This window comes from Podarcis gaigeae (assembly GCF_964106915.1).
Source record: "Podarcis gaigeae genome assembly, chromosome: 13".
NCBI lineage: Eukaryota > Metazoa > Chordata > Lepidosauria > Squamata > Lacertidae > Podarcis > Podarcis gaigeae.
The window spans coordinates 39,946,631-39,965,792 of NC_139689.1; the positions used below are offsets into that span (position 1 = coordinate 39,946,631).

The 19,162-nt window shown below is 44.8% G+C and overlaps 1 protein-coding gene across 2 annotated transcripts in view; it reads right to left on the reverse strand.

Annotated features, from left to right (window-relative positions):
• Positions 1-15,084, reverse strand: part of ACLY (ATP citrate lyase) — a 60,064-nt gene extending 44,980 nt beyond the window's left edge. Inside the window, exon 1 of one of the 2 annotated variants that reach the window (XM_083709124.1) lies at positions 14,811-15,084. The gene's annotated coding sequence lies outside the window, so the exon portion shown is untranslated. The remainder of the gene's footprint in view (positions 1-14,810) is intronic. The other variant, XM_083709123.1, reaches the window with a different exon arrangement.
• Between the last annotated feature and the right edge of the window lie 4,078 nt (positions 15,085-19,162).

Sequence of the window (19,162 nt, forward strand, 5' to 3'; positions counted from 1 at the left end):
TGAACTTGTCTTCCGGGGAAGGAATTTATTTTTAAAAAGGCATTAACAAAACCACTCACCAGGGTTACTATGGCGACAGGGTCTCGCCCCTACTCCAGCAGAGGAATTAAGTAATAGTGGGGTTTTATGTTTTACTATTGCCTATCATTATTAGTCGAAATTCAAAAGGAGATAGAGGAAGTCAAGGCAGTTACATTTGTTCAAGTGATTGTCCGTATGCTAATGAACTGGAGCAAGCAGAGAACACAGATTAAAGCAGGGTTGAGAGAATAAAGGGAAGATCTTAATAATCACTTTCGATCTACAACCTTTGAAGTCTCTAAGAAATGTTGGGAGATGGCGGGAAGTGTTGTTCTTAACTGCGAGGAACTTTAAAAAAGCAAAAAGTAAAGGTGTGAGGAGGCTGGATACTTCTTTCCCATTCTTTGATTCAGTTCCTACTTCAGACAATGGGTTTAAACTGGCAACGCTTCTTTGCCATGTGGTTTGCTAAAAGTTGTGCTGTCACAGCCAGATTGTTGTGCAATCAAGGCTGAATCCTGAAGCACCTCAGCCGGCGGGTCTTCAGCACTAGACTGGATTCCCAAGCAACTGTGTGGTACTCCAACCCACAGCCCTTGGAAACCTAAAGGGAGCTCATTGAAGGAATTGTATTTACCGTATTTTTCGTCCCATAGGACGCTCTGTCCCATAGGACGCACATACTTTTTTTTGGGGGGGGGGGGGGAATAAAGGAAATTTTTTTTCCTTTATTTCCCCCCCCCCAAAACCAGGTCAAGGAACAGTGGGATGGCAGCGCTGCGCCTCCCCGCTGTCCCCCGAGCTTGTGGGGCTGGCCGATGTCTGTCCGGCGCATGGGGCGCTCTGCTTCAGGGCGTCTCACCCGCCGGGCGGCAGGCTGCTATCTGCAGGGTGGGGAGCCCTGCGGGGAACTCCTGCAGGGCTCCCCACGCTGCGGATGTCTGTCCGGCGCGCGGGGCGCTCTGCTTCAGGGCGCCCCGCCCGCCGGGCGCGCAAGGCTTGCGGACACCTGTGTGAAGCACGGGGCGTCCTCCAAAGGGCACCCCTTGCTCCGCGCTGCAGGCTGCCGCCCGCAAGCCTTGCGCGCCCAGGCGGAGTTCCCCCGGGCACGCAAGGCTTGCGGATAGCTTCCTGGAGCCTGGAGAGCGAGAGGTGTCGGTGCGCACCGACGCCTCTCGCTCTCCAGGCTTCAGCGAAAGCCTGCATTCGCCCCATAGGACGCACACACATTTCCCCTTCATTTTTGGAGGGGGAAAAGTGCGTCCTACAGGGCGAAAAATACGGTAAGTTGCCTGAGAGTCCAGTATGCTGCCCTTTGTGACAAAGAGCCAAACTTAAAGAGTTTTTAATGGATGCTGAAACAAACCTCTAATCCAGAGGTCAGCAAACTTTTTCAGCAGGGGGCCAGTCCACTGTCCCTCAGACCTTGTGGGGGGCCAGACTATATTTTTTTTGGGGGGGATGAACGAATTCCTATGCTCCACAAATAACTCAGAGGTGCACTTTAAATAAAAGGACACATTCTACTCGTGGAAAAACACACTGATTTCCGGACCATCCAAAGGCCGGATTTATAAGGCGATTGGGCCGGATCCGGCCCCCGAGCCTTAGTTTGCCTACCCATGCTCTAATCCACTGCCACTCCCACTCAAAATACGGAGAAGGAGACCCCATTTAGACAATTCTGTACTTTAGGGTATTTCTTCATAGCAAATCAGATGCTGTTACCAATCTTATCTCTAACATCCAGGTTTACTTGTTTTACAATAGCTAGAAAATGCTCTCCTTTCAGGCAAACATTTTTGTTAATAGTAGGTGTTAGGGAAAGGGGTGGGGTCCCAGCCCCCCCATGAGATCTCCAATTTCCCATTGCTCCGTGAAACATGCCTTGCAAATTAGTACCTTCCTTGAGAATGTGGATGGACTGGTGGGGGGCAGGGGGACAGGATACCTTGCAAAATAAATCTGGTGAAAGGAATGAATTCTGCACAGATACTCCTCCACATTTAAAGGCAGCTATAGCCTTCACCATGGGTAGGCAAACTAAGGCCCAGGGGCCGAATCCGGCCCAAACGCCTTCTAAATCCGGCCCACAGACGGTCTGGGAATCAGCATGTTTTTACATGAGTAAAATGTGTCCTTTTATTTAAAATGCATCTCTGGGTTATTTGTGGGGCATAGGAATTCGTTCATATTTTTCTCCCCAAATATAGTCCGGCCCCACACAAGGTCTGAGGGACAGTGGACTGGCCCCCTGCTGAAAAAGTTTGCTGACCCTTGGCCTTCACATTTCTGTATCACCCGTCATCCCAAATATCCGAGGCCGTGTATAATTCTACAGTGGTACCTCAGGTTACATACTTAATTTGTTCTGGAGGTCTGTTCTTAACCTGAAACTGTTCTTAACCTGAAGCACCACTTTAGCTAATGGGGCCTCCTGGTGCCGCCGGAGCACGATTTCTGTTCTGTTCTGAAGCAAAATTCTTAACCCGAGGTACTATTTCTGGGTTAGCAGAGTCTGTAACCCGAAGCGTCTGTAACCCGAGGTACCACTGTACTAACTAGAAGCAAATTTTCAAAGACAAAGGCATCCACCAAAAGTTCTCTCCTTTCCATTTTCAAGCCTGAAGACATCACAATCTCAGCCCTGCAGGAGAGCGTTAAGGACACAATTACACACAAAGCAATCAGGCTGATGAGGGTGCTGATTGAAGAGCCTTTATCAACAGAGAAAGTTGGAGGATGCTGGGGATGGAAAAAAGGAACTGAAGAGACCGGCAGGGTGCTTTTGTGAAAGTGTTGTTTCGCTTTGCTTTTTCCACATTTCAGGAAGAAAAACAATTTCCAAAGCTTGGACCACGAGAGAATTCCTAGCTGTGCTGTGAGAAATTAAATAATTCAAGATGCCTATAATTCCAAACCCCCATCCTGTTGGATCTCTGTAGAGAAAGGCTTGCTTGCATCGTAATTCTTCTCTAAACAGGCAGCAAGCTCAGAGGAGCAATACACATAGAATAATAGCAAGAAGGCTCCATTGGAAAGGCAAGGATATTATAAAGTTTTTCACACTGCAGGAGAAACCTTTTGCTGTGCAAGAAAGCGAAGGGTCCCCCGGCCACCAGAAGTTGGGAATCACCTGGTAGAGCTTTCTTGGCAGAGTGGTTTTCTTGGATGATAAATCCGAGAAATCTCGCAATTCAACATGCCCAGACAAACCCAATGAAGGCTGTCAATTGCTTATGCATGTAACCGGCAACAGATAATCAATTATCTTTGCTCCAAGGGAAGACAGTGTGTACACACACAAAGACAGCTTTGGATCTCAGAGCACAGAGTTGTAAATGGGGAGAATAAAGAAATGATACGACTTCTCTCGACAGTGAGAACATGAGAAAATAGGATCCTGTTCACCCCTTGCTCAGTTAACGGACGATTGTTATGCTGAACAGCATGCGATATGGCATGAAGGAGGCAGACAGACAAGGACGCACAGCATTTTAATTCACAGAGGGCAGCAAAAAGGCAGAAATCAGACCAACTCTTCTTCCCTGGCCTTTGAGATCAGCTACAGACGCCCTGCCACTAATGCACCAGGCCAGTGCAGTTAAAAGGAGAGAGATCATGAGTCAATCAGATATCCGCAAACTACATCTTTCCTTTGCTGTCAAACGAGCTGCTGCAGAGCCACTTCCACAGCACCTAAGCCAGCTGAAAAGTCAACACAGCCACAAACCGTCCTGCTATCCTTCCCTTTCTTAAATAGGACATCCACAAATGGACACATCCAGCATCCCTAGTCACACTGAGCCACAGTTGCACTCTCTCAACAGCACCCAAATGTGGCAGGGAGAACCGTCAAAGCACTTGTTTCTCCAAAAGACCCAGAGCCAGCTTTTGCATGGATGCATTTGGGAGCCATAACTAAAAGAAAACCCATCAAGATGCCAGGATGAAAACAGACCCAAACACATGAAGCAAATCCACCCTTAACTGAACATTTAAGATAAAGGCTGGCCTTGCATTCTTATTCCCAAAGGAGGCCAGAATAAACCCACAATAAGCATGCATTTACAGAAGCCCCATTAGGGGATTCAAAGATCATGAGTTTGGGGGCTGAAGAGATGGAGACATTAGAAGTGGGAGGCTAGTGTGCACATGGGTGTCCTCACACATTCTTTGAACACCTGAACAAGGCTAGAGAGTCTTTGATTTCTAAAAGAGTTCCAAGATACTGCCTGCCCCCCGGCCAAGGGCTGCCATCTTTTTCTGGCAGCTAAAGGTTCCCCACACCCAGTGATGGCCAAACTTGGCCCTCCAGATGTTTTTGGGACTACAACTCCCATCATCCCTAGCTAACAGGACCAGTGGTGAGGGGTGATGGGAACTGTAGTCCTAAAACAGCTGGCAGGCCAAGTTTGCTCATCACTGCCCACACCAGAAGTATAGCATTTTCCCAAACGCCATAGTGCCAAGCTGAAAAAGACTGTGTTGGCCAGGTTTCTGTCTGCCATGCACCTGCTAAAGACACAGAAGACCTCTGTGCAACTCTCAAACATTTGCACCTTCCCATAGGGCTCGGCTTCCCAATGTCTGGCAGTAGAGGAACACTTTTCTCCGAATTAAAGGTAATGGTACGCTTCACTAAAAACAGCAACGTTACTCTTAGGCTGTGCACACAACATACCGTACATTTAAAGCATGTTTCCCCTACCACTCAAAAATGGGAACTGTAGTTTGTAATAGGTGCTGGGAATTCCAATGGGAGTAAACCATAATTCCCAGGGTTCTTGGGAGGGGTTGAGCTATAAATGATGTGCACAGAGCCTTAGAAGGTGCAAGAAAGAGAACTAACTGCCCTTACGGAAGCTCACCTCCTGTCCCTCAGTACACATCACTTTTCTGTCTTTACCTCCTTTGAGGGCAGTCAATTCTGCTGCATCTCTGAACTGAAGGTGTGTCTAATTTCTTCAGGCCCAAGAGCCATGCCCCCATCATTTCACTCCTCCCCACTCCTGCTTTGGATACAACCCACCTTTTGCCAGGGTAGGGAGAGAATGAATTGCACCCAGTTCCCTATTCTGGTAGACCTCCACCCACCACAAACACTTGCTACTTCTCATGGCGCTGAAAGAGACACAAGTCTCCATTTCATTTTCAGGAGTAGTCATGAAAAGCTTGCAAAGGATTCGTTTTCCCCCTGGAATGTTGCAAGAGACCTGCTTCTCAAAGGTCTTCTGTGAACGGAGGTCACATCCATCTTCCAGACGCTGTTGTCAAATAGCGCTCCGAAACTGACAGAAAAGGGCAGGGGAGCATGACAGGAAGAAGGGAGATTGGAGCAGTTCCAAAGAGCGTGACAAGACAAGCAATTCCATACAAAGAACTCCACTTCCCCCTCTAACTCCTACACTGCATGGGGGCCACACAGACCCCCAACCAAGGGGTCCTAACCAAAGATTACCCTTCTTGAGCAAGGTTCCTGAGTATCAGAAACTGCTTTGGTCACCCTATTCAGGGGGTCAGCGAAATTTTTCAACAGGGGACCGGGTCCACTGTCACTCAGACCTTGTGGGGGACCGGACTATATTTTGAAAAAATAATAATAAATGAATTCCTATGCCCCACAAATAACCCAGATATGCATTTTAAATAAAAGGGCACATTCTACTCATGTAAAAACAGGTAATCATATAGGGCACAGGTAGGCAAACTAAGGCCTGGGGGCCGCATCCGGCCCAATCACCTTCTAAATCCGGCCCGCGGATATAGCCTGCTGTTGAAGTGGAATACTGAGGATGAAACGGTAAAATCCGCTATGATAAAATGGGCACAAGATGTTGGTCATAACATCATGTTTGTTGACTGGGAACAGTTGTGGACCACCGGTATGAAATTCACGGCATGTAATGCCTTAAGAGAGAATATTATGAAAATGATGTATAGGTGGTACATGACCCCAGTCAAACTTGCAAAAATTTACCACTTGCCCGATAATAAATGTTGGAAATGCAAAGAAACTGAAGGGACATTTGGTGGACGTGCCCAAGGATTAAGGCTTTCTGGGAAATGATATATAATGAACTGAAAAAGGTATTTAAGTATACCTTCTTGAAGAAACCAGAGGCCTTTCTCCTGGGTATGGTCGGCCAATTGGTGCCAAAGAAGGACAGAACCTTTTTTATGTATGCGACAGCAGCAGCAAGAGTACTCATTGCAAAGCATTGGAAGACGCAAGATCTACCCACCTTGGAAGAATGGCAGATGCAAGTAATAGACTATATGGAACTGGCAGAAATGACCTGCAGAATCCGAGATCAAGGAGAAGAGCAGGTGGAAGAGAACTGGAAGAAGTTTAAACTTTATTTACAAAAACACTGCAAAATTTTTGAATGTTGAGGACATTGAAAAAGAAAAGAAGTGGTTCTAGTGATTAAGTTAAATAAGAGTACAAAGGGAGGGACAAAGGATGAAAATTAATAGAATGCTTGCTGAACTAATTAATACATAGAATACAAGATCGGGAGGCGGGTGGAAGGAAGGAAAATAAGGCTTTGAATGTTACAATTGGAATGTGAGTTCTTTTTTATATGGAAATATTTTTTTTTCTTTTTTATCTGTGTATCTTTTTTCTTTTATTCTGATGTTATGTTTGTTTTTACATGTTTTTTATTTGTGTAAAACTTAATAAAATATTATATATATATATAAAAAAAAATCCGGCCCGCGGATGGTCCGGGAATCAGTGTGTTTTACATGAGTAGAATGTGTCCTTTTATTTAAAATGCATCTCTGGATTATTTGTAGGGCATAGAAATTCGTTCATTTCCCCCCCCAAAAAAAAATATAGTCCAGTCCCCCCCCCAAAGGTCTGAGGGACAGTGAACCGGCCCCCTGCTGAAAAAGTTTGCTGACCCCTGCCCTACACTCTCTGGTTACCAGCACAGGATCTTAAAATCTGCATAAGGAGCTTTCACAAAAGTATTTCTTTTATATTTATAATTTTTATGAAATTTTCTGTTTAACAATTTAGAATATTCGTTTGAGCAACCTTAAAATGTCAGTGACTTCTCTTCTCTTTCCATGGTTCATTTCGCCTATCATAAATCCCTGCATTTTTTACATAAACTAAACCACTCAGTATTCCATTATTACATTAATCAAAACTTGTGTACACTGTTGAATTTATCTTAATGCTGCCAGCACAATTCGCCCCCCATATATTCAATAAACATTTTCCAATCTTCTTCAAACGTATGTTCTTCTTGTTCTCTTATTCCAGACTTCCTCAACCTCAGCCCTCCAGATGTTTTTGGCCTACAACTCCCATGATCCTAGCTAGCAGGACCAGTGGTCAGGGATGCTGAGAATTGTAGTCTCAAAACATCTGGAGGGCCGAGGTTGAGGAAGCCTGTCTTATTCTGTAAGGTCTGCAAGCTGCGCATGTTCCATCAGCTTAAGTTGCCATTCTTCTTTGGTTGGGACCTCGCTTTTTTCCCATCTTTGGGCTAACAAAACCCAGGATGCAGTAGTGGCATACATAAATAACCTTTTTGGACACCTGGGAATTTCAGTCTGAATTATCCCCAACAAAAAGGACTCTGGATTGTTTTGGAAAAGAACTTTTAAACATTTTTTTCAATTCATTTTGAATTATTTCCCAGCACTCTTTTACCCTTTTACAGGTTGCCACATTTCAGTTGCTTTCACAAAAGTCTTCATGCAAAACAGCCACCTCAGTGTCTGCTTTTGCTGAGTAAACAAAGCATTGCTGTTGGCCTTGCACCTGCCATTTGCTTTTCTGTCTGCCTCTGACCAAATTTGTAACATTAATATGCGCCATCGCTCCACAGCAGCTTCCCCCCTGGCATCCATCAAAAAGGATAACTTTTTTCTTTGGGAGGGGGAGGGGGGGTTGCAGAGAAGCGCAAACAGAAAATGTTCTAAGAGCAGATAAATAAAATGCAAGCACCACTAGCAAAACACTTACATGAGCCAAGTCATACAGGGGAGAGATGTTCGATTTAGGTTCCCTGAAAGTGGGTCCAGGAATGACCATGCACTTCTATGGATTAAATGGGAAATGGACTGGAGGAATTGCTATTGTCTTCCTGCTCTCATAAATTACCGTATTTTTTGCACCATAACATTCACTTTTTTCCTCCTAGAAAGTAAGGGGAAATGTCTGTGCGTGTTATGGAGCGAATGCCTGCGGGTGGCGGGGGGGATCTGCTGCAGTCGTGAGCAGAGGATCCATGGTTCCCCTTCCTTCCCTCCTCCATGGTTACAAAGCATGGATCCACATGGATCCTCAGGATTTTTGTATTGGGCTACTCCAAACTCACTATCAGATCACATGTCTGTGGCCACAGCATGAACCACAAAAACCATACATCCACTATTTCGTTTATAATATTTTTTTTCTTGTTTTCCTCCTCTAAAAAATATGTGCGTGTTATGGTCTGGTGCGTGTTATAGAGCGAAAAATACGGTAACATGCTTCATCACTCCAGGGCAATCTCCCCACTGGTGCTCAGCATACAATAAGGTTTTATTTTTAAAAGAAATAAAAAGACCAAATTAAAGCAAGAAGACAAAATGCCACATCAACCATAAATATTCAAAGCCTTCCTCAAGTAGCTGTCAAATGCACAGGAAGGACTACATATCCTTGTTCTGCTTGCCTGATCTCAGGCAGAACAGCTGGCATTCTCAACGGGGGTTTCGACTCCACAAAAAGGTGTAACAGCTGGCAAGTTGCCTTGTGCTAACAGACAGGAGGCCAGCTCAGCCAAAGCGTGGCTACGTCAGCAGCTGAGCTTCCTCCGTCACTTTTGCCCCTCTGCAAATACTGGGAACAGGATCTTGGCTTGCAAAAGGATTGGAATATTAAATATTGCCCAATACCTAATTGCCGAAACATTCCTTTCACCGATGCAATTGAACGTTTTCTCCCTAACAAACAAGGCAAGCCTTACAATAACCTTTCCTAGGCCAAAACAAAAAAAATTCCTTCCAGTAGCACCTTAAAGACCAACTAAGTTAGTTCTTGGTATGAGCTTTTGTGTGCATGCACACTTCTTCAGATACACTCTTTCCTAGGCCCTATAGGTAGAGCCAATCAGCAGGTATAAGCCATGTTTAGAAACAGTGTTAGGAACTCAAGATATACAGCTAGGTGCCAAATGGCTCCTTAAACCATGGTTACAGTCACCCAAACGAAATGTCTGGTTGCCATCTTGGGGCCAGGTGGCTCTCAAGTCTTGGATTTTCAAACGATGAACTGGCTGTGATGGATTATCAGTTCAACACCTGGCTGGTTCAGAAGACAACCTTGAGCTAAGTTAAGAGCTTGGAGAACTTAAAGAAGACAAGTCACTTGATCCCATTCCAACCTATTTTTCTTAATGGTGATACAGGCCATTCATAATGTAGGGCAGTGGAGTAGGGTAAATGAAGACGAGCAACAACGATTAACTATAACGTTGTTCCCTGCTCAGGCTGCACAGAAAAAAGCATTTTTGTTCCTGAAATTCATTCTGACTGTGCAGATAAAACGTAACTGATAGAATTCTACAGGATGTGTCTGTGAAAACAGCCAAGAACCAATGATTCCCAGGCATGCACCTCCAGACAGCAAAGATGTCAAGCACTATCCTGGAGCCCATGCATATTCACTTAGTTGCAAGGGTCCAATAGCCAGGTGCAAAAGGCACCCGAATACTTTTGAACAAGGGACACGGGTGGCGCTGTGGTCTAAGCAAAGAGACTAGGGCTTGCCGATCAGAAGGTTGGCGGTTCGAATCCCCGCAACAGGGTGAGCTCCCGTTGCTCAGTCCCTGCTCCTGCCAACCTAGCAGTTCGCAGAACCTCCAATAAGCTCCTAAAGCTGTAATTCTATACATACATACCTGGTAGTAAGTCCCATTGAAGTCAACAGGACTTACTTCTAGGTAAACATGTACAGGATTGCCTGGCAAGGAACCACTAAGCACCCGGGAATATAGCTTGAAAACCGCTATTCTAGATCAGTGCCTGTTCTACCTGATTGATGTAAGAGCTCCATCACACTAAAAATCTTGCAAGGTCTTTAAAATTATTGTTTGGACTAATAAATAATAAAAATAATGACAAATACTACGTTGTTTCTAGACTTACTGAAGCATCTTGTAGTGTGGACTGATAATAAAAGGCAGGTAGGCACCTGCTTCATCCCAAAGTCCAGGACAGGTAACAGTAAATTTAACACACAAAAAGAAGGTGTGTCTTAAGAATTCTGGTTAAAGCACAGAAAATAATGCAAATGTTAAGAACGGCTCCATCCTCTACTGCCTTCGCTCACAGTTCCCCCAACATCTAGACCATAATGACCACCACCCAGCCGACGAAAACGGAAACACCCCATAAGAAACTAACCAGTTGTATTTAGCCAGCTTGAGTCGTCCGCAGTGACAGTTTAGCCAACACTTATGATGAAGGACAACACAGCTAACCTCAATTCCTATCCACTGTCTCCTGTATACAGATAAGGAGAGCAAAGCAGGAGATTAAGTGTCCATTGTTGCCCAAGACAAAGAGAGCATCAGACTTGGTATTCAGGAAGACTTTGTGTCTGTAATGTAAGAGCACTGCACCCATAAGAAGGGCCCTGTTGCATCAGACCAAAAGCTCAGAGCATGAGGCTGATAATATCAAGGTTGCAGGTTCAATCCCCATAAGAGACAGCTGTATATTCCTGCATTGCAGGGAGTTGGACTCTATGGTTCTACAATCCTGTTCTCACGGCCTACGGAAAGCCCGCAATGAGGGCATGAGGACTAAAGCACTTTCCCCAGCAACGGGTCTTCAGACGAGACAGTCCACAGCCATTGCAAGGGATCAGATATGGACCAATGCACAGGGCTCAATGCCCTAGCACTGATTAGCTATCCACACTGGTTCCTAACAGAACTCGCAGGAAAAGAAACGTCAAAGTCCTTCCTCTTCTCTACCACCTAATCCCTTGACCTTAATTCTCCCTTTGGACAATTGGGGGTGAAAGCACTAAAATGACACTGACCAAGCTGCTTAAGAAGCACAACAGAACACAACTGTTACACCAAATGTTATGCCATCCGTCTGCAGAAGTATCCAGGTTTTTAAAAACTGTAATTTCTACAAGCGTGTGCCACCTTCAGAAGGCAGGCAAACCGCAGACAGGGCTATGCAGCCCAGCCAACCCCCGTAATCTGCCCTCTTTGCTTTGTAAAGAAAGTTCAATGGGTACTTAACAGACAGGTCTCGTTCTGGATTAGCGGAGGATAGTGGGTGGGAAGGTGCCAGCCAAGGCACAAAAACACTGATCAAGATCAGCTTTCCCCATTATTCTCTCTGATTTATTAAAGAAGCCAACGCATGGCTTCAAGCAGGCTGAGTCTGTCATTTTTGTGCTTTCGTAACACAGGTCATACCTGAAATCTATGGCTGCAATCCGTCTTTGATTGGAGTCAGTGAAAGATGACATGAGGCGAGGGAGAGGGAAACCAACAAACCATGGATTTCAATGGAGCCTGCCTACATTCTTATTTTTTCCATTTTTAAATAACACACATGTGTAAAGAGCTGCTCAGTTGCACAGTTAAAATCCCTCATATCTGCACAGATACCACGAACCTGTGAGTTAAAAGTGCATCTTTCATCTTGCTTACAAAAAGCTAAGAAAACTAAGCAGCACTTTGGGTTTGTGGGCTCTGGCTGGAACCAGTATCAGGCAGAATGTCTCAGAACACATTTTGTGCTTTTTAAAAATGGTGGTGGGAAGGAATCGTTTATATAAAGTCTCAAGCTTTTAACACTGGAATAGTCCCTCCAAACATCTCTATGGTCTGAAAACTAGAGCATTTAAACCAGAGGCTGGGAACCTGCAGTTCTCCAGATATTGCTGGGTTCCCAACTTCCATCAGCCCCAGCTAACATGGCCAATGGTCATGGATGATGGGAGTTGTAGTCCAACAACATGAGGGAACCAGGTTCCCAGCCTCTGATTTGAATGAAACAGAGCATCTCTGAAAGCTCCCAATTTGCTGCTTAAAAGAAGGCCAAAACTGCACACTTACAAGAAAGCCTGGGTTGCAGTGTCGGACTTCATAACCTCATGGTTCCCTCCGGCCCCATTATTGGGTTGCTTTGGCATATGGGAAGATCAGACAAAAGTGGTGGGTCTCAGGGGGCCCAAACCCTGCGGTTTTTACATGTCTCCTGACCTACTCCCCCCCCCCCATTTTAAAAATATTTTAATCTTGTTTATAAGGCATCCTCCAAAGCAGCATGTTGGTAAGACTCTCCCACCCCACCCCAGCCAGCTACCAACTTAACTTGTCCAGAGGCTCCTGAACAAATAAATTAGCACTTGCAAATGTGTGTCAGCAGCCTGGGCTTAAGCACTTAGCAATAATCCTGATGCCCCTCTGATCTACAACTACAAAACCTACCCACACACTTTAGTCCAGAACATCCTTCAAAGAACTCCCAATATCATTAATTATACACTCCAGTCCTCTTTCTACAGTAAAAGAAAACAATTCACTGTTCGACTTAGAGATGTGAAATACTGATATATACCAAAAGAGCACCCAGACTTCTATAGAATAATGTTTTGGCCAGCAGAATTTTCAGCTGTTTTTTCTTGATTTCCCAGGTTTACATGTCAATATAACTTTGATGTCTCCGACATGATATACCAGAGGTCAGCTAAGTAAAATCTCAATAATATTTACCCCCTCACCCTGAATTCTCTGTTTGGTACCTGCTTGTTTAGCCCACGTGAACTCCAACAGCAGAGAGTGGCATTGCTTCGATGGAGGCAAGATATTCATCATAGGGGCTCTGGAATATTTTGTTACCAATAACCTGCCCTTTAAATACCGTAAGCCTTCCAACTTTCTCAGACTGGATCACTGACCAATGTTCTTGCCTTTTTACTACACATAAACTCTTCCAGTAAAAAGAAAACAGTCTCTCAGGTCCTCTGAGATGGGGGTCACAACTAAGGGGAAAAGACCACATGTGGAAGCTTCCAGGTTTAATTCCCAATGTCTCCAATTAAAAATGATCTGCCATCGCAGAGCTGTAAAAGGTATCTTGGCCCAAAACACTGGTGGACCAGCTACCAGCCAGAGGAGACAATACTAAGCCATTGTTTTGAGTCACCATGAGGCAGATCCATATATCCTTAACAGCAAAAATAACATGAGCATTCTCAGTGGGTAGTGAAATATGTGTTTGTTTGAGTTAAAGGTTCCTGTGTCCTATGCTCTCTATCATGTTGCTGTCTTATTATTTCTTTAACATTTAGCTCATGCCAACATAACACTGTAGGACCTACAGAAAACTATCAAGAGAGAATATGATCTGCCCAGAGACAAAATGAAGTCAACAGCTGAGGCAAAAGACTTGACAAAAGTGTGGCAAGGCCAGGGGAGGAGATGGTAATGATGATTTCTTAAACTTGCTAATCTCCTGTTACAACACCTTTCCTTAAAAGAATTAACAAAACAAAAAAACTCAGTAAGAATGATAGGAAGCTTTGGCAGATGATTGATTTGATCACACCATACTGATTTCTCGGTTACCTTTAGGATGGTAAGGTAAAATTTAGCAAGAATGGCATTCTATATCAAGGTATAAGATCTGTGTAGTTCAGCATCTTATTTCCCACATTGGTAGCTTTTTGGAAGCCCACAACAAGGGCACATTAAGCCCTCCTTTGTTCTGCTCCCAAACATCTCTGATGCAACACTGCCTGAGAATATGGACTCTATTTTGGCTCTTAAGACTGATATCCAGTGCTAGGTCCAACTTCCACAAGATTTGTTAAACCTTTTAAAAGCCATCTAAAGTTATCAACCATGACCACATGTTGTGACCAAGCATTCCGTAATTTCATTATGTGATGTGCAAGTACTTCCTTGTCTCTGACCTGAACCTGTGGCAGTCAGTTTCACTAGGTCATGCCTACATGCTAGCACTTATGAAAAGGAGGAAAGTCTCTCTCTTGATTCAACTTTCCGTTCTCCCAAAACACACCTAAGCAGGTATCCCTTTCTCCCTCTGAAGGTCTCTGAAGTTCAAAACTTCAGACCTTCATTTCTCCACCCAAGTCTTACCCCTTTGTCATCTTAATCCTATCAAGGGCTGATGGAACAAGCGAGACCTCCAATGTTCTTGACAATATTTCTCCCAAATAATTTGGCTGCAACCCCTCTGGGTGTGGGGGGGGGGAGGCAGGGGGAGCAGACAATTCACTTCTATCCTGGCGCATAGATGCATTCTCGGAAAATAAAAACAGTGATGCACTTCTGGTGCTATGCACACGGAATGGAAGACTAGTTATTAAAATTGTGCCAAGTGCATTGTGTTTAAAAGAGAAAAAAAGTTTAACAACCAAGAATTACACTTTACTCAATTGCAATGAGAAAACCAAGCAGGCATTCGCCCCAATGACTTTACAATCTAAAACTAGCAATAGGTAAACTCACTGGGGTGAAGGGGCCCTGCTTTTCTCTAGGACCTCTTGCAGGGATGCTGGGGTGGGGAAAAAGTGATGGGTCCCTGGTCGTTCTCGAACAATGCTCCTCTAAAATCATTTCTTCCCCGCTCCCCTTGACAGCCCAGGAGATGCAATGATATAGATATATATTCACCCCCATTGCATCCATGCGGAGAACGAGGCGATGGAAATAAACAGATGCATTTATTCATTTGAGTTTGCATTAATAATAATAATAATAATATCAATGTCTCCCTCCCCTTACCTTTGCTGCAAAGTGCCTTGTCCTTCTTCCCTCCCCCGGGCCTTTCCCAACTTCGGAAGCTGCTGCTCCCCGCTGCTGCTTTCTTGTCGGAGTCTTTCTCTCTCCCCTCGCTTCCCGTCGCCTTCCCCTCTTTTTGGCTCACTCCTCCTTCTCTGCCTCTTCTCATATGGCTAGATGCACTCCCGGCCCTGCCATTGGGCAGCATGGCCCCCACGTGCTGCTTGCCTGAGCGATGCCTGACTTCGCCCATTGGCTCACCGCCCGCGAGCTGAACACGGGATGCCTGGCGGACGGGGATGCTTGGGGAGGAGGAGTTGCAAAGGCTTCTGGGAGCTGTAGTTTTCCCTATCTGCCGGCTCCCACTTGCCTTACTGGAACTTAACAAGACGAGTGTTTCATACCCTCCAACATTTCTCCGCTGAAAAAATAGGGACTTCCTATTCCAGAATGATAATTTTACTATTTATACCCCACACATTTTATTGAGTTGCTCCAGCCGCTCTGGGCAGCTTCCAACATATATAAAAACATAATAAAACATGAAACATATTTTTAAAAAAACTTCCTTGCACAGGATTGCCTTCAGACGGCTCGGATAACTCCATAACCCTCCAACATTTCTCCAATGAAAAATAGCGACGTCCTAAGGAAAAATGGGACATTCCAGGATCAAATCAGAAACTGGCTTCTCTAAATCAGGGATGTCCCTGGAAAATAGGGACACTTGAAGGGAGGCTAAGCAACCACATTTCGATTTTATTTAAAATAATGTAAATAGGTTGCCATGGGCGTAGGCAGGATTTATGTTGTGGGAGCAAGACACCTGTCAACATCCTCCATCCAGGACTGTCGAGCAGATTTGGAATGAAATGTCTCAAGAACACTTCTAAATTACTTCCTTTTGACCCCAAGCGCTCAGAAAAATCTGTCAAAATCTTTCCACAATTTCTACTTTTATTTAAGTATTTATTTATTTATTTATTTTATTTGATTTGGAGGGGGGCAGCCTGCCCTCCTGCCTCCCCTGAGGTTACGCCCATGTGGGTTACTTGTAATTTTTTGTTAAAGTGAAATTATCATTTTTAAAAAAAAAAAGTGGAAACTGAATACTGGGGGTTTGACTAGATGACCCTTGGGGTACCTTCCAACTCCGCAACAGGGGTGGACTTGGTAATAGGGCACCCTAAGCAAGGACAAAATTTGGCAGCCCTCTCCCCCAGATATTTTTTATTTTCACAACAATTCCTTTTGGTACAGTTTTCCCCTATGTTTACTTGTATATTTATCCATATAAATATAGGTTTTAAAATTATTATTATCATTATTATTATTTTACTTATATATTTACCCCTATAAATACAGGTTTTTTAATTATTATTGTTATTTTGTACCCCCTTAGCTCGGTGCCCTGTGCAGGGAACCACCCACACCACCCTACATCTGGTGCTGCTCTGCAATTTTATGATTCAAATGTATAATTATGTTTATAAAATGGGTCACTATAGGCTCATGCAGAACCTAGAGTTCCTTGGGACACGTGACAACTCCCAGTGCTTCTGAGAACATTTCCCCTTATCGGTTTATAATTTAGGCTGCAATTGTGCAACATACAATTTCTGATTATTATTCATATATTTGTTTTATCTATGTATTTTATTCATCAGATGGCGGACACAGGGCCAGCCCCACCATTAGGCAGAGTGAGGCAGCTCTCAGGTGCAGCGGAAATTCTGGCCCACCATCAGTAGAGGAGGTGCCATCTTGTCCTTTCGCCTCAGGCAGCAAAGTGCATTGGGCAATCACACAGTTATTGACTGTAGGGTGCCCAGGCCTAACACCCACCTGTTCCTTGGTGAAAACTTTATTAATCTCAGCCCAAACTTCCAATTTAAGACTCCTCCACACTGCCTTTTATCCAGCTGCTCTCCCTTGGGAAAAGCCACTCTTTAGTGCTCAATTGGAACAATTGGCAATCTGGATTTCCAGCTGAACACTAAAGAGGGGGTTTAAGGAGCAGGCAAGTGGAAGTGTGAACGAGCCCTTAGAAAACAGGTATCTAGAACAAATTTTGGAGGCTATGAGCACCACTGGAGATACTCCAGCACAATAAGATTCGGTGGAAGCCCCAGTGCACCAAACCAGAATGTCAGATACGCCACTGCCCAGGCAGAGGTGCTGGCAGAACAACTCAAGATATGCATGCTGGTGAAACAGGTTAAAAGGTGCAGAGTCACTGGCAGGGCATGAACTGTACTGGGGAAGATCACACATGCGCCGTATCCTGTACCCCTTCAATTCAGAGCCCTGACACTATCACTGGCACAACTTTATTTGAGACCAATTGATTGATTGATTGATTGATTGATTGAATTTATATACCGCCTTATACCCGGAGGTCTCAGGGCAGTTCACAGAAAAGATCACAATATATAAAATCAAAACAATAACAATAACCCTATAACACCCCCCCCCAAAAAAAGAGCTGCATTTTAAAAGGGCATGGGATGTCGGATCAGGTAAACCAAAAGCCTGGTTAAAAAGGAAGATTTTTGCCTGGCGCCCAAAGGTGTATAATGAAGGCGTCAGGCAAACTTTCCTGGAGAGAGCATTCCACAGATGGGGAGCCACTGCAGAGAAGGCCCCGTTCTTGTGTTGCCACCCTCTGGACCTCTCAGTGAGGAGGCACACAAAGGAGGGCCTCAGAAGATGATCTCAGGGTCCGGGTAGGTTCATATGGAAAGCAGCAATCAGTGGCATAGCATGGGGGGTGCAGGGGGGGCCAGCCACACCGGGCGCAACATCTGGGGGTTAGGGTTAGGGGGCGCAAATCCACGGGTTAGGGGCGCAAATCCACGGGTTAGGGGGCGCAAATTACTTGCCTTGCCCCAGGTGCTGACAACCCACGCTATGCCACTGGCAGCAATCCATGAGGTATTGCGGTCCTGAGCCGTTTAAGGGTATTGACTTTTATTTATTTAAACAATTCATATACCGCTGAACTACAATTGTTTCTAAGTGGTTCACAAAGATACAATATATTTAAAAAACACAGGAAACTTCTCTCCCGCTGGCTTCCCTCCCATTCCCTTGCCCCTGGGAGCATGTGTGCATTTGTTTGTGTGCATTAGCCATCCCATTTTTTCAATAAATGGTGCCTACAAGGAAATTGGAAGGAATCCTTCTGTACGGATTTGATCCAGCAACACCCTGAGAACAAACAGTGTTCCTTGCTGCTGCTGCTGCTGCTGCTGCTGCTGCTACCTGATTTTTATGGCTTCCTTGTATAGTATTTTTTGGGGGGAGGGTAACCTTTTTTACCCTTGGGTGTGGTTCAAACCAGCAATTTCCTGACCGTTGTTGCTTTAACAGCCTGTGGCTAGTTGTCTATATTTCTTGCATATTAGGGTGTGTGGCAATGTGAGTACTGGCTTGACCAGATGGGCTCCCTCTATTCCTGCATGGTGCACGGGTGGCAGTGAGATCCCTGGCTGGTGTGCTGTGACATGTTTCCAAAGATGCTAATGTGTGTGTGTGTGTGTGTGTGTGTGTGTGTGTGTGATTTGCTTTTGAAGCTGTTTTTGTGTTTTCCAGTTCTGTATTTCCCCCCGGTCTGAGCACACATTAGATATGGCAGCTGTTTTGCCAGTGCAGTAGTAGTATATCTCCAGTCCTGGAACAATATATGATTCCCATTTTGTACACATTGTGCAGAATGCCTTTCATTCACTACTAACCACAAATCAACCCTACACATTTTGGTTCAGTTTTGTATGGAAATCTCCACGATGTTAATTCGTGTAAATGAACTGGCCAGTACAGTGGTACCTCGGGTTACATACGCTTCAGGTTACAGACTCCGCTAACCCAGAAATACTACCTCGGGTTAAGAACTTTGCTTCAGGATGAGAACAGAAATTGTGCTCCAGCGGCACAGTGGCAGCAGGAGGCCCCATTAGCTACAGTGGTACTTCAGGTTAAGAACGGACCTCCGGAACGAATTAAGTACTTAACCTGAGGTACCACTCGTCTCGATAGATTTCAGACACCTTTCTGTTGCAGTTGAACTGCTGGTCTGCTGCTACCTTACCATCTTCTCTGTGTATTTTTTTAACTTGAAAGGCCTTCACCATGCGATTCTAGTCAATTAGGTATCCCAGAGTATCTCCACAAATAGCTAATAAGATTTGGCTATGTGACTGAGTGCAAGCAAAGCCCTCATATTATGCTCACTCTGCCTGTGTTCTGGAGAGGAGAGTGTGTCCCCATTGCCAAGGCAACCCAGCCAATATGCCCTGACTTGTGGTGTTGCACTAGCAGTTTTATTACCCATCAGTGCAGCATAATTAGGCTTT